This window comes from Schistocerca gregaria, chromosome 8 (genome assembly GCF_023897955.1).
Source record: "Schistocerca gregaria isolate iqSchGreg1 chromosome 8, iqSchGreg1.2, whole genome shotgun sequence".
NCBI lineage: Eukaryota > Metazoa > Arthropoda > Insecta > Orthoptera > Acrididae > Schistocerca > Schistocerca gregaria.
In genome coordinates, this window is record NC_064927.1 from 388295131 (window position 1) to 388309160 (window position 14030).

The following is a 14030-nucleotide window of genomic DNA, read 5'->3' on the forward strand; positions in this document are numbered from 1 at the left end:
GTGGCCAGATTGTAGATAGTTCATATGACTCTAAACCCTCAAATTTGAGTAGAGATTTGAAACACTGTTTCATGTTTCTCACTTCAATATCTCTTTGCCTAAGATTAGTTTTAATACTATGCCGTTCGGCGACACCACAGTGGCATCATGCGCGAAATAGTGGTCAACAGCTGGCGACACAACAGTTGTGTCGTGTGCATAGCATCGCTCAGTGGCCGGCGACAACACAGTGGTGTCGTGGACATAGTATTGTTTAGTGACTGGTGACAGCACTTTAGTATCTTTTGCATTCTGTTTGTGTTTTGTTTAGGTAATAATAAGTTACTCACGTCAACAAGTATGTGCCCTTTCATTGTGGCAGACGAAAGAGACGATACGATAATTTACGATCAATTCACGGACGTCTTGGCTGATTTAGGATGAAATGGCCGAGTTGGAAGGACACATTGAATATAAAAAATATGAAAGTGAAGCAGAATCGCCGGAAGATAGTGAGATACATTCAAGAAGAATTCGGGGAACGCTGCGGTTGCCAACTGATTCGGATGAATCAGAAGACGACGGCACTGCACAGTGGTCAGACTTTGATTTACCTAGGACCAATAATAAATTTGAAGGATCTCCCGGTCCAAACATATTTCCCGAAGATACACAGTGTGTCGAGGATATCATAGAATTGTATATTGGGAATGATCTATTTTAATATATTAGCAATGAAACCAACAAGTACTTCAGTCAAAATTTCAATAGAAGAAACTAGATTAAAAAATGTCAAATTTGTCGACGTTACAGGACCCGAACTTAGAAAAAGGTTTGGGCTTGCTATCCTTACAGGAATCGTGAAAAATAAAGGATTGATGATAACCGGTCAACAAATCTGGTGTCGCACACAGCAATATGTCGCAAAATGACGTCCCGCAACCGATACAGACAAATATCATCATTTTTACATTTTTCTGACAACAACAATAAACTGGGTAATTCCGACCGGCTTTTCAAAGTGCAATTCGTAATTGATTATTTTTCCCAAAAAGTTTAAAGAAACCTTTAATCGAAGTCAAAACATCTCAACTGACGAAGGAATGATACCGTGGCATGGACAGTTAAATTTTTAAGTTTACTATTTGTCAAAAATTACGAAATATGGCATACTCTTTCGGATGCTGTGTGATTCGAGTATGGTATAAATTTCCTCATTCAAGGTATATAGTGGTGCTAGACAGCCTTTAGCAAAAACAGTGGTAGAACTATTGACACCTACTTATGGAAAGTGGCATCATCTCTACGTGGATAATTATTATAACAGTGTAGAACTTGTAGAGAAGTTACTTGAAAAGAAAATTTGAGTTTGTGGAAAGATACAGCAAAATATAGGATTTCCGGAGAAATTAAAGCACCCAAAAGTCAGTGTGTTCGAAGCTTGTCATCAACTGACAGGTGAAGTACTCGCACAGGTATGGTGAGCTTCAAAAAGTAAAACGATAAGAATGATCTCTACAATACATAATGTCACTTTGACTGACACTCAAAGAAAATGTAGAAAAACCAATTACACGAAGAAAAAAACCTGAAAGTATATTAGACTACAACATATACATGAAAGGAGTGGATCGGGCAGACTAATATTTGAGTTATTGCCCTGTATATAGAAAAACTATAAAATGGTCAGAAAAGTATGTACTTTAACTGCGCATTATTTAATGTGTTCCGCACATGGCAATATTTCAATACAGACCACAAGTCTCGAAACACCCAATTTTAAAAAAAATTGAAAGTGTCTGATTTGTGGATAAAAGACCATGTTCCTGCTCATGAGCAAAACTTGGGGGTTGCCAGTACATTGCGTACGTCTCATTATCTGGTTGACAGAATTCGCAGTCACATAAAGCAACACCAGCTAATACTTATTCCTGAAACAAATAAATGAAAACGAAGGAACTGTAATGTATGTTCCAAAAACAAACAAAAAGGAGAACAACAAACTTAATGTGCAAGTCCTCTGGAGTTGCGTTACATCTTGGAGACTGTTTTGCTGCATATCATATGAAAGAGAAGTATTAAGTACCAAAGACATTGCCAATAAACAAATATATGAAACATACAAATTATGTATTTATTTATATTAAAAACAAAGATTCCAAGACTTACCAAGCGGGAAAGCGTCGGCAGACAGGCACAATGAACAAAACACACAAACATACACACAGAATTACTAGCTTTCGCAACCGATGGTTGCTTCTTCAGGAAAGAGGGAAGGAGAGGGAAAGAAGAAAGGATGTGGGTTTTAAGGGAGAGGGTAAGGAGTCATTCCAATCCCGGGAGCGGAAAGACTTCCCTTAGGGGGGGAAAAAAGGACAGGTGTACACTCGCACGCGCGCACACACACACACACATCCATCTGCACGTACACAGACACAAGCAGACATATTTAAAGGCAAAGAGTAAGGGCAGAGATGTCAGTTGAGGAGGAAGTACAGAGGCAAAGAAGTTGTTGAAAGACAGGTGTGGTATGAGCGGCGGCAACTTGAAATTAGCGGAGGTTGAGGCCTGGCGGATATCTAGAAGAGAGGATATACTGAAGGGCGAGTTCCCATCTCCGGAGTTCGTATAGGTTGGTGTTGGTGGGAATTATCCAGATAACCCGGACGGTGTAACACTGTGCCAAGATGTGCCTCCCGTGCACCAAGGCATGTTTAGCCACAGGGTGATCCTCATTACCAACAAACACTGTCTGCCTGTGTCCATTCATGCGAATGGACAGTTTGTTGCTGGTCATTCCCACATAGAAAGCGTCACAGTGTAGGCAGGTCAGTTGGTAAATCACGTGGGTGCTTTCACACGTGGCTCTGCCTTTGATCGTGTACACCTTCCGGGTTACAGGACTGGAGTAGGTGGTGGTGGGAGGGTGCATGGGACAGGTTTTACACCAGGGTCGGTTACAAGGGTAGGAGCCAGAGGGTAGGGAAGGTGGTTTGGGGATTTCATAGGGATGAACCAAGAGGTTACGAAGGTTAGGTGGACGGCGGAAAGACACTCTTGGTGGAGTGGGGAGGATTTAATGAAGGATGGATCTCATTTCGGGGCAGGATTTGAGGAAGTCATATCCCTGCTGGAGAGCCACATTCAGAGTCTGATCCAGTCCCGGGAAGTATCCTGTCATAAGTGGGGCACTTTTGGGGTTCTTCTGTGAGAGTTTCTGGGTTTGAGGGGATGAGGAAGTGGCTCTGGTTATCTGCTTCTGTACCAGGTCGGGAGGGTAGTTGCGGGATGCGAAAGCTGTTTTCAGGTTGTTGGTGTAATGGTCGAGGGATTCAGGACTGGAGCAGATTCGTTTGCCATGAAGGCCTAGGCTGTAGGGAAGGGCCCGTTTGATGTGGAATGGGTGGCAGCTGTCATAATGGAGGTACTGTTGCTTGTTGGTGGGTTTGATGTGGACGGATGTGTGAAGCTGGCCGTTGGACAGATGGAGGTCAACGTCAAGGAAAGTGGCATGGGATTTGGAGTAGGACCAGGTGAATCTGATGGAACCAAAGGAGTTGAGGTTGGAGAGGAAATTCTGGAGTTGTTCTTCACTGTGAGTCCAGATCATGAAGATGTCATCAATAAATCTGTACCAAACTTTGGGTTGGCAGGCTTGGGTAACCAAGAAGGCTTCCTCTAAGCGACCCATGAATAGGTTGGCGTACGAGGGGGCCATCCTGGTACCCATGGCTGTTCCCTTTAATTGTTGGTATGTCTGGCCTTCAAAAGTGAAGAAGTCGTGGGTCAGGATGAAGCTGGCTAAGGTGACGAGGAAAGAGGTTTTACGTAGGGTGGCAGGTGATCGGCGTGAAAGGAAGTGCTCCATTGCAGCGAGGCCCTGGACTTGCAGGATATTTGTGTATAGGGAAGTGGCATCAATGGTTACAAGGATGGTTTCCGGTGGTAACAGACTGGGTACAGATTCCAGGCGTTCGAGAAAGTGGTTGGTGTCTTTGATGAAGGATGGGAGACTGCATGTAATGGGTTGAAGGTGTTGATCTACGTAGGCAGAGATACGTTCTGTGGGGGCTTGGTAACCAGCTACAATGGGGCGGCCAGGATGTTGGGGTTTGTGAATTTTAGGAAGTAGGTAGAAGGTAGGAGTGCGAGGTGTCGGAGGGGTCAGGAGTTTGATGGAGTCAGGTGAAAGGTTTTGTAGGGGGCCTAAGGTTCTGAGGATTCCTTGAAGCTCCGCCTGGACATCAGGAATGGGATTACCTTGTCAAACTTTGTATGCAGAGTCGTCTGAAAGCTGACGCAGTCCCTCAGCCACATACTCCCGACGATCAAGTACCACGGTCTTGGAACCCTTGTCAGCCGGAAGAATGACGATGGATCGGTCAGCTTTCAGATCGCGGATAGCCTGGGCTTCGGCTGTGGTGATGTTGGGAGTAGGATTAAGGTTTTTCAAGAAAGATTGAGAGGCAAGGCTGGAAGTGAGAAATTGCTGGAAGGTTTGGAGAGGGTGATTTTGAGGAAGAGGAGGTGGGTCCCGCTGTGATGGAGGATGGAACTGTTCCAGGCAAGGTTCAATTTGGATAGTGTCTTGGGGAGTTGGATCATTAGGAGTGGGATCAGGATTATTTTTCTTCGTGGCAAAGTGATATTTCCAGCAGAGACTAAGAGTGTAGGACAGCAAATCTTTGACAAGGGCAGTTTGGTTGAACCTGGGAGTGGGGCTGAAGGTGAGGCCTTTGGATAGGACAGAGGTTTCGAATTGGGAGAGGGGTTTGGAGGAAAGGTTAACTACTGAATTGGTGTGTTGTGGTTCCAGATTGTGCTGACTAGAATTTGGAGGTGTTGGAGGGAGTGGAGCTGGAAGCGGGAGATTGAGAAGATGGGAGAGACTGGGTCTGTGTGCAATGAGAGGAGGTTGAGGTTTGTTGGAAAGGTTGTGGAGGGTGAGTGAGTTGCCTTTCCGGAGTTGGGAAACCAGGAGATTGGATAGTTTTTTGAGGTGGAGGGTGGCATGCTGTTCTAATTTGCGGTTGGCCTGTAGGAGGATGCTATGTACAACCGGTGTGGATGTGGGAGAGGAAAGATTGAGGACTTTGATTTGGGATAGGAGTTGACGGGTGTGTTCATTGGCCGAGTCGATGTATAGGTGAAGGATTAGGTGGGTGAGGGCTATGGATTGTGCTGTTTGGAACTGGTATAAGGACTGATGGAAAGAAGGATTGCAGCCAGAGATGGGAACTTTAAGTGTGAGGCCTTTGGGGGTAATGCCAAATGTCAGACAAGCCTGAGTAAATAAAATATGGGAGCGTAATCTGGCTAGGGTGAAGGCATCTTTGCGGAGGGAATGTAAATAAAATTTAATGGGGTCGTTGTAGGGATGTTGTGAGTTTGACATGGTATTAGAAGGTGGAAAGGGTAATATGAGGTTAAAGTGAAAGTAAATAGAAATTTATAGAGGGAGAGATAAAGGTGTGAAAAAAGTCGAAAAAGTGTTGGTTTGAGATGAGCTATGTTGATCCTGTGCTGAACTTAGGTTGGTGAACAACAATGGGTGCAAAGGTTAGGTAGTTATGTTGTCTCCAGATCATGTTGAAAGGTGGGGAAATTCAAGAAAATTTCGAAAAAAAATTTTCGAAAAAAGTTTCGAAAGAAGAAGAAAAAAAATTTTCGAAAAATTTTTCCAAAAAAATAAAATTCGAAAAATTTTTTCGAATAAAATCTTGAGAAATATGTGTGTAAATGTATGCAAAGGACTGGTTGTGTACAGGCGGGTTATGAGAACGAGGCTAAAAATTGTTCGATGAAGAAATAATAACGTTTAAACCTGTGGGAAGCTGCTAAAAAATGATTGGTTATGTGGGAAAAACGCGAATGGAAATAAAACTAAAGTTGTTGGAAATAACTGAGATGGTTGTTTAATGGGTGAAAGGAACTGAAGCTGTGAAATAGTATTCACGAGTTTAATCGAAATGTTTGTAAACTTGGAACAGTGGATTTTATAGCAGCGGTTATGTTGAAAGCATTAAAAATTTTTAGGTTATGGTTTGGAAGTAAATTACGTATGTATATCTTTAAAATTTTATTAAAGTAGGGGAACAAGGTCGTGATCTTAGAGAACTAATGACGAGATTAGTAAAACTTAACAATTTATAATCTCCCGATAATGTCAAGAATTGCCGGTGACAAGCCAAGTAATCTGAACTAGTGCTGCCTGTGCCAGGCGAATACATTTGTAAGAGATGTGCGGACAGCAAAGTGTTAAGTACCAGAATTTTGACAAGTTAGTATTTCTTCTCATGATGGGTGGTTTATAAGTTTCAGGCTCTACATATTACTGCTTCTTCATTTACATATTGTATGTTAATTGCGCTACTTAATTTTTGTGTACAATAAAATTTTGCTATGACACTCTCAAGTGTGTGTGAATCCCGTATTAAGCATAGAGACATCTTAAGCAGAAAGCACCATAGCAGCTACTTCTGTAAGGAATAACGTTAGTATGCATCTACATAAAGAGATGGCAGATAAAAGAAATGTGTGCAGTTACAAACAAATTTTAATCAATTTGTTTAATAAAGCACAAACTACTACTACTGGAGCACAGAAGTTAAATGTTAAAAGTTTTGTACATTGTTAAGCCTACAGTTAATGTTAAGCAGATTCACTGCATCTGCAAATCAATCTAATTGAATACCATACTAATCTCATCCAAGACTTCATGTTTCAAAGGAACAGGCTTATATTTGCATTCCATCTCTGATTGTCAACATAACCATCTTTTGCATCATTGAGATAGTTTAACATTATCACCAGCTGAAAAAGAGTCTTGAAAGGAATTTCACCAACTTATTGTGACCTGCCTGCCAGCCTTCATCATTGGAATCTTCAATATCATTTATTGTTATAAAAAATTCATGTTGTCAGCCGTGCATGCTATAGAAACTGTTTTTTTGAAAACTGCAATTGACTAACAAATCCACCTAAAAAACTCTGGCCTTCCAAAAATATTTTTGTTGACTTCATTCTGCAGTATCGCACCCACACAGCTGAAGTAAAAGTACATGAGACATTCTATAGTTTTGCAGATTCCAGCGAACGAGAAGCTTACAATGCAGTTTTTCTCACTAGCAATTCCTTGATCCATAAGCGGAAGGTCTTTTTTTTTCTGATTTTTATTGGGAGGAAGGGACACACACACACACACACACACAAATTACGCACATGCAACTACAAAACTATGCTTTTTATAGACAGCTGTCTATAAAAAGCATAGTTTTGCAGTTTCCTTTGGTAATAGCTTTTAGCCATGTAATGAAGGCTTGTCACAGATCCGTGTATTCAGGTGACAATTTAAGCATATGTTTGTAGCATTGAGGATTTGCAGCTTTATCAATTGTGATCGCGTTGTTTCTCTATCATGTCAGCAATGTCAAAAGTGTTTTCTGAGCTTTCCACAAAGGAAAGTTTTATTTTGTATTGTGGAAGACTTGTCAGGCACAAGTTTGAAAATGGATACGAATTCATCTACACTAAATATGCTACACTCTTCATAGCATCCCATTGTTCCTTGTAGTAACATTGCATTCATACAGAGATTTGGCTTCACAAACCGATTTGTGTGTGAAGAATTCCAGTGTATCCCTTAAACTTATCGAACTAATCTGTAGATAGATATAGTAACATTTTTGGTTTTAATTTTCCTCATTCTGGCGCCATAGCTTGAATTACTGCTCCACTTACAGTTATTGACATAGAGGTAACTTGGTGTGTCCATTGGATTAAAACATTTTCTTTCTCAGTATATACCCAAGCTTTCACTGTCTGGCACTTCATTGACACTTCACAAGCAATTTTTTCAAGGTCGTTCAGTTTGTTGACAGTTCCTTATTTGAATTCCTCTCATAATACTGTTTTTGAAACTTTGGAAGTAGGCTTTCATGCAGTAGTTGATGTCTACCTTAGAGTGTCCATTACTTGAGGTCTTTCAGCATATTCAAGATTATCAAACAAACCTGTGACCATTCATGCTACTATTATGCGTTACACATTCCTGGTTAGTCTTATTTGGTTTGGGTCCCATACAGTTCAGCAAATAGTTTACCGTAGGCTGTATGAGTGTTTTTAGACAATTTCCTTTGTAGATTGATTGCATTTTCCAAGTGTCCTACTAATGAACAGTCTGCCACCTGCTTTACTTAACACTTCAGTTTATGAGATTATTCTGTTTTCCATCTCTACAAATTGTTGCAACCAAGTATTTTTATGAGTTAACTGATTCCAGTTTTGACTCTTTGACATTGTAATCATAAGAAACATTAGTCACGTTTGCTTACAGTTTTAAGAAATTGGTAACCAAGCCCGAACATAAGTTGTGCCACAATGCTGTGCTCAAAATACTGCACCCAAGTATAAATTCAGTCACGATTTGCTCGATGTGAGCCACCTGTCGCTCAAAGACTGCACTCATTTCATAGGAGAACATTGTATAGGCATCTCGCTAGTAGTTGCAGCAGTAGCAGCAGCAGCTTTATTCATTCGTAGATCCCTTTTTACAAGGTTATAGGACATGTCAAAGTATTTACAAGTTTATACTAAATAAATTAAAATAAGCTAATTCGTATACACATACACTTACAGACTTCTAGTTAGAGACAATCATTAGATTTACTCCTGGTATACAATACTTTCTTTACAAATAACTGGTCGTGCGGTAGCATTCTCGCTTCCCATGCCCGGGTTCCCGGGTTTGATTCCCGGCGGGGCCAGGGATTTTCTCTGCCTCGTGATTACTGGGTGTTGCGTGCTGTCCCTAGGTTAGTTAGGTTTAAGTAGTTCTAAGTTCTAGGGGACTGATGACCATAGATGTTAAGTCCCATAGTGTTCAGAGCCATTTTTACAAATAACTTATGAGTGAACAGTGTGGCATTACATTATCTAATATCTCACTACCAGTCACTGCACACACTTTACACACATTGTTTCATAACACTTTACACACACACACACACACACACACACACACACACACACACTAGTGATCTCTGGGCCATTTTCTGTACTGCAATTTCCCATTTGCTATGCAGAAAGACTGGGTCAGCGCCCCTCTATAATAAATGAGATGTTGACCTCAGAAAGAGGAAGAGGTGTTAGTATTGTGGTATACATAGATTGGGGCAAAGTTTTTCTAGAAAAGGAAAAAAGAAGGGAGAAAACATAGTGTGAAGGTGTTATGTGGAATGTTGGATGTTTTATTATTATTATTATTATTTCTTTCTTATCTCAGACGTTATGTCTGGTCAAAAGTAGAAAGTGACACGGACCTTGATCAAGCGTGACTTCCTGTTAACTGTATGGTATATGTTATATTGCATTTAGGAACTTTCGGGTAATTGAACATGTATCAATAATTACGGATTTCTGTAGTTGTATATATAAGTTTGGATGTAGCTGTATTGCATTGATGTACTGGTGGATATTGTGTGGTATGACTCCTGTAGTTGATAGTATAATTGGTATAATGTCAACTTTATCCTCATGTCACATATCCTTGACTTCCTCAGCCAGTTCTATGTATTTTTCAATTTTTTCTCCTGTTTTCTTTTGTATATTTGTTGAATTGGGTACGGATATTTCGATTAGTTGTGTTAATTTCTTCTTTTTATTGGTGAGTATGATGTCAGGTTTGTTATGTGGTGTTGTTTTATCTGTTACAATGGTTCCGTTCCAGTATAATTTGTATTCATCATTCTCCAGTACATTTTGTGATGCATACTTGTATGTGGGAACGTGTTGTTTTATAAGTTAATGTTGTAAGGCAAGCTGTTGATGTATTATTTTTGCTACATTGTCATGTCTTCTGGGGTATTCTGTATTTGCTAGTATTGTACATCCGCTTGTGATGTAATCTACTGTTTCTATTTGTTGTTTGCAAAAGTCTGCATTTATATGTTGTGGTTTTGGGATCTTTAATAATATGCTTCCTGTAATATCTGATGTTTATTGTTTGATCCTGTATTGCAATCACAAAACCTTCCGTCTCACAGTATATATTGCCTTTTCTTAGACATGCATTGGATGCGTCTTGATCGATGTGTGGCTGTGTTAGATGATACGGGTGCTTGCCATGTAGTGTTTTCTTTTTCCAATTTACTTTCTTCATATCTGTTGATGTTATGTGATCTAAAGGGTTGTAGAAGTGGTTATGAAATTGCAGTGGTGTAGCCGATGTATTTATATGAGTGATTGCTTTGTGTATTTTGCTAGTTTCTGCTCGTTCTAGAAAGAATTTTCTTAAATTGTCTACCTTTCCATAATGTAGGTTTTTTATGTCGATAAATCCCCTTCCTCCTTCCTTTCTGCTTCATGTGAATCTTTCTGTTGCTGAATGTATGCGATGTATTCTATATTTGTGGCATTGTGATCGTGTAAGTGTATTGAGTGCTTCTAGGTCTGTGTTACTCCATTTCACTACTCCAAATGAGTAGGTCAATATTGGTATAGCATAAGTACTTATAGCTTTTGTTTTGTTTCTTGCTGTCAATTATGTTTTCAGTATTTTTGTTAGTCTTTGTCTATATTTTTCTTTTAGTTCTTCTTTAATATTTGTATTATCTATTCCTATTTTTTGTCTGTATCCTAGATATTTATAGGCATCTGTTTTTTCCATCGCTTCTATGCAGTCGCTGTGGTTATCCAATATGTAATCTTTTTGTTTAGTGTGTTTTCCCTTGACTATGCTATTTTTCTTACATTTGTCAGTTCCAAAAGCCATATTTATATAATTGCTGAATACTTCTGTTATCTTTAGTAATTGGTTGAGTTGTTGAGTTGTTGCTGCCAGTAGCTTTAGATCATCCATGTATAGCAAATGTGTGATTTTGTGTGGGTATGTTCCAGTAATGTTGTATCCATAATTTGTATTATTTAGCATGTTGGATAGTGGGTTCAGAGCAAGGCAGAACCAGAAAGGACTTAATGGGTCTCCTTGGTATATTCCATGCTTAATCTGTATTGGCTGTGATGTGATATAATTTGAATTTGTTTGGATATGAAGTGTGGTTTTCAAATTTTTCATTACTATGTTTAGGAACTGTATCATTTTAGGATCTACTTTGTATATTTCCAATATTTGTAGCAACCATGAGTGGGGTACACTATCAAAAGCTTTTCGGTAATCAATGTATGCGTAGTGTAGCGACCTTTGTTTTGTTTTAGTTTGATATGTCACCTCTGCATCTATTATCAGTTGCTCTTTACATCCTCGTGCTCCTTTGCAGCAGCCTTTTTGTTCTTCATTTATAATTTTGTTCTGTGTTGTATGTGTCATTAATTTCAGTGTAATGACTGAAGTTAATATTTTGTATATTGTTGGTAGGCATGTTATGGGGCGGTATTTAGCTGGGTTTGCTGTGTCTGCTTGATCTTTAGGTTTCATATAAGTTATTCCATGTGTAAGTGTATCAGGGAATGTGTATGGGTCTGCAATGTAACTGTTAAATAATTTAGTTAGATGTGAATGTGTTGAGATGAACTTCTTTAGCCAGAAATTTGCTATTTTATCTTTTCCAGGGGCTTTCCAATTGTGAGTAGAATTAATTGCTTTGGTGACTTCATGTTGCAAAATTATCACTTCAGGCATTTGTGGTATCATCTTGTATGTGTCTGTTTCTGCTTCTATCCACCATGCATGCCTGTTATGTTGTACTGGGTTTGACCATATGTTACTCCAAAAGTGTTCCATGTCTGTTATGTTTGGTGGATTGTCTATTTTAATGTGTGTGTTATCTATTGTCTGGTAAAAATTTCTTTTAGTTTGTGTTGAATGTTTGGTTTTGTTTCCTTCTATTTTCACTTTTTTTGTATCTTCTAAGTCGTTTGGCCAATGCTTGTAATTTCTGCTTCTTTTCATCTAATTGCTCTATCGCTTCTTGTTGTGAGATTTTACCTAACCTTTTTCGTTTTTTTTCTGACACTTGATGTCTTATAAATTGTGTTAGCTGTCCAATGTCTTTTGTCAGTTTTTCTATTCTGATCTGTAGCCTGTGTTGCCATGCTGGTTTTGTGGGTTTCTTCTGTGTGTTGGTTGGTTCTGATCTCTGCCTAGTGTGTATATTTAGTGTAGTGAGTGCTCCTATATAAACCAGTAGTTGTAACTCTTTCATAGTTGTGTTTTCATTTATTTTGTTGTGTATGATTGTGTTGATAGTTTTTATTGTTGTTTCAACTTGTGGGTTATTTGGTGGTCTATGCAAGAATGGTCTAATGTCTGTATTTGTGTCTTTGTATTCTATATATGTCAGCTGAAATTTTTCTTTTATATCTAACATGTATGTCACTTCGTGTTCTATTTGTATTTGTTCTGGTGGCAGTCTTAAGATTTCGTTTTCCTCTGATTGTTTAATTGATGTGTGTTGTTCTTTGTTTGTTTGCTCTGGGATGTTTGAGTTCATTACTGTATTTTCTTCTTCTGATTGCACATTATTTTGTTCCAGTATTTGTTGTACTTGTTGTTTGATGTTTTCTAATTCTGACAGGGTATCCTGTTATTTTTTATTATTACACGGATCTGATCAGCTAGTCGTTGTTTTGTTAAAAATTTTAATTCTGAGTATCTGGTAATAAATGTTGTGTATACTTGTGATCTGTATCCAGTTGTGTTGGTTCGTAGGTTTGTTGCTTGGTAATAACAGAAAATGAGGTGTCGATTAACTTCATCTGACCATCTCATCCTCTGTCTTTGTTTTCCTTCTAGGGTGGTTGCAGGAAGCATATCCTGCAAAACACCTCTATTTGGAATTAAATCATTTTCCAGTTGGCTAGCAGTGTCGTTGCCATTGTGGGCGCGCATAGGGTTCAAGCGTCGTCCCCGACCATGACGGCGCTTGTCCGAGGCTTCTTCAGTTGTGTCCTGAACCAACTAATCACACTAAAAGGGGGGTTAGCCCTATTAGTGGTTTGTTCTTTTCGTCTGCCCTTTACGACTGGCAGAACATACCGGAGGCCTATTCTTTTCCCGGGCCTCCACGGGGATTATTATTATTATTATTATTATTATTATTATTATTATTATTTATTTGTATAACTTTTTTTAACCAAACCCCCAACTCTGTTTTGTCTAAGTAATCCTTCAATGTATAAAATATATTGCATAACAGGTACTTTTTAGCTGCCTTTTTAAATAAGTGTGTTTTTGCAATTTCCTTAATCTCTTTTGGTGATTTATAGTACAGTTTTATTCCTTGGTACAAAATGCTGTTTTGAGTTTTATGTTAATTTTTTCTTGGTAAATGTAATTATTTTTAAAATTTATAGTCTGTCAAAGACTAAAGTGAACATGAAAAATTAATCTTAAAGCTTGATCTTTTTAGTGTGTGTTACTCCTTACAATATATCAATTACATATATGTCAGTAATGCTTTAAAGAATGACATAAATGGCTGTCTTTCTAGACCCGAAATTCTTGTAAGTGGCCAGTCTTCAAAGTATTAATGTCTCCAGTATTAGTCTCATGTGTAAAGACATGAAGGACTCAGTTTGTCATTTGAAGGTTCGTATTACAATACCACTTATAATTTTATATGCTCATAAATATTCTGTCAGTAAGATGGTCAACATGACATTTTAGATCTTGCGAATACATTATATCCCTAGATTATTATACAGTTATGTACAATAAAATGTACCCTTTTCCTATTGTCTGTAACAGGTGTGGGGAATCTTTCATGACCTATGAGCCTATTTCGTGTTCTTGTTTAAGCTCGTGGGCCAGCTTATCACATGATGTGACACCAGCATTTCTATTAATAGGTTTGTTTATAAATAAATAAATCAATCTATCTTCTTCTATCAGTCACAGGTTTTCTTTATTTTGTTGCTTGAGCAGTCTCTTCTCTGCTTTTGCTAACGTCCCATTTCTAGGTATCCAATTTCTGATGACTTCAAAACCTTTATCCAGAATCTCACAGTTTTCAAAGTTCTGTACTTCCTAGTAAACTACTGTATCGGCAGCAAATAGTCTTAATTATGAGTTCATCCCTTCCCTAATATAATTG

The 14030-nt window shown here is 38.7% G+C and overlaps 1 protein-coding gene across 1 annotated transcript in view; it reads left to right on the plus strand.

Moving 5' to 3' along the window:
* LOC126284197 (uncharacterized) overlaps nucleotides 1–14030 on the plus strand; it is a 103036-nt gene that overhangs the window by 50516 nt on the left and 38490 nt on the right. The gene's annotated exons all lie outside the window — the stretch shown is intronic.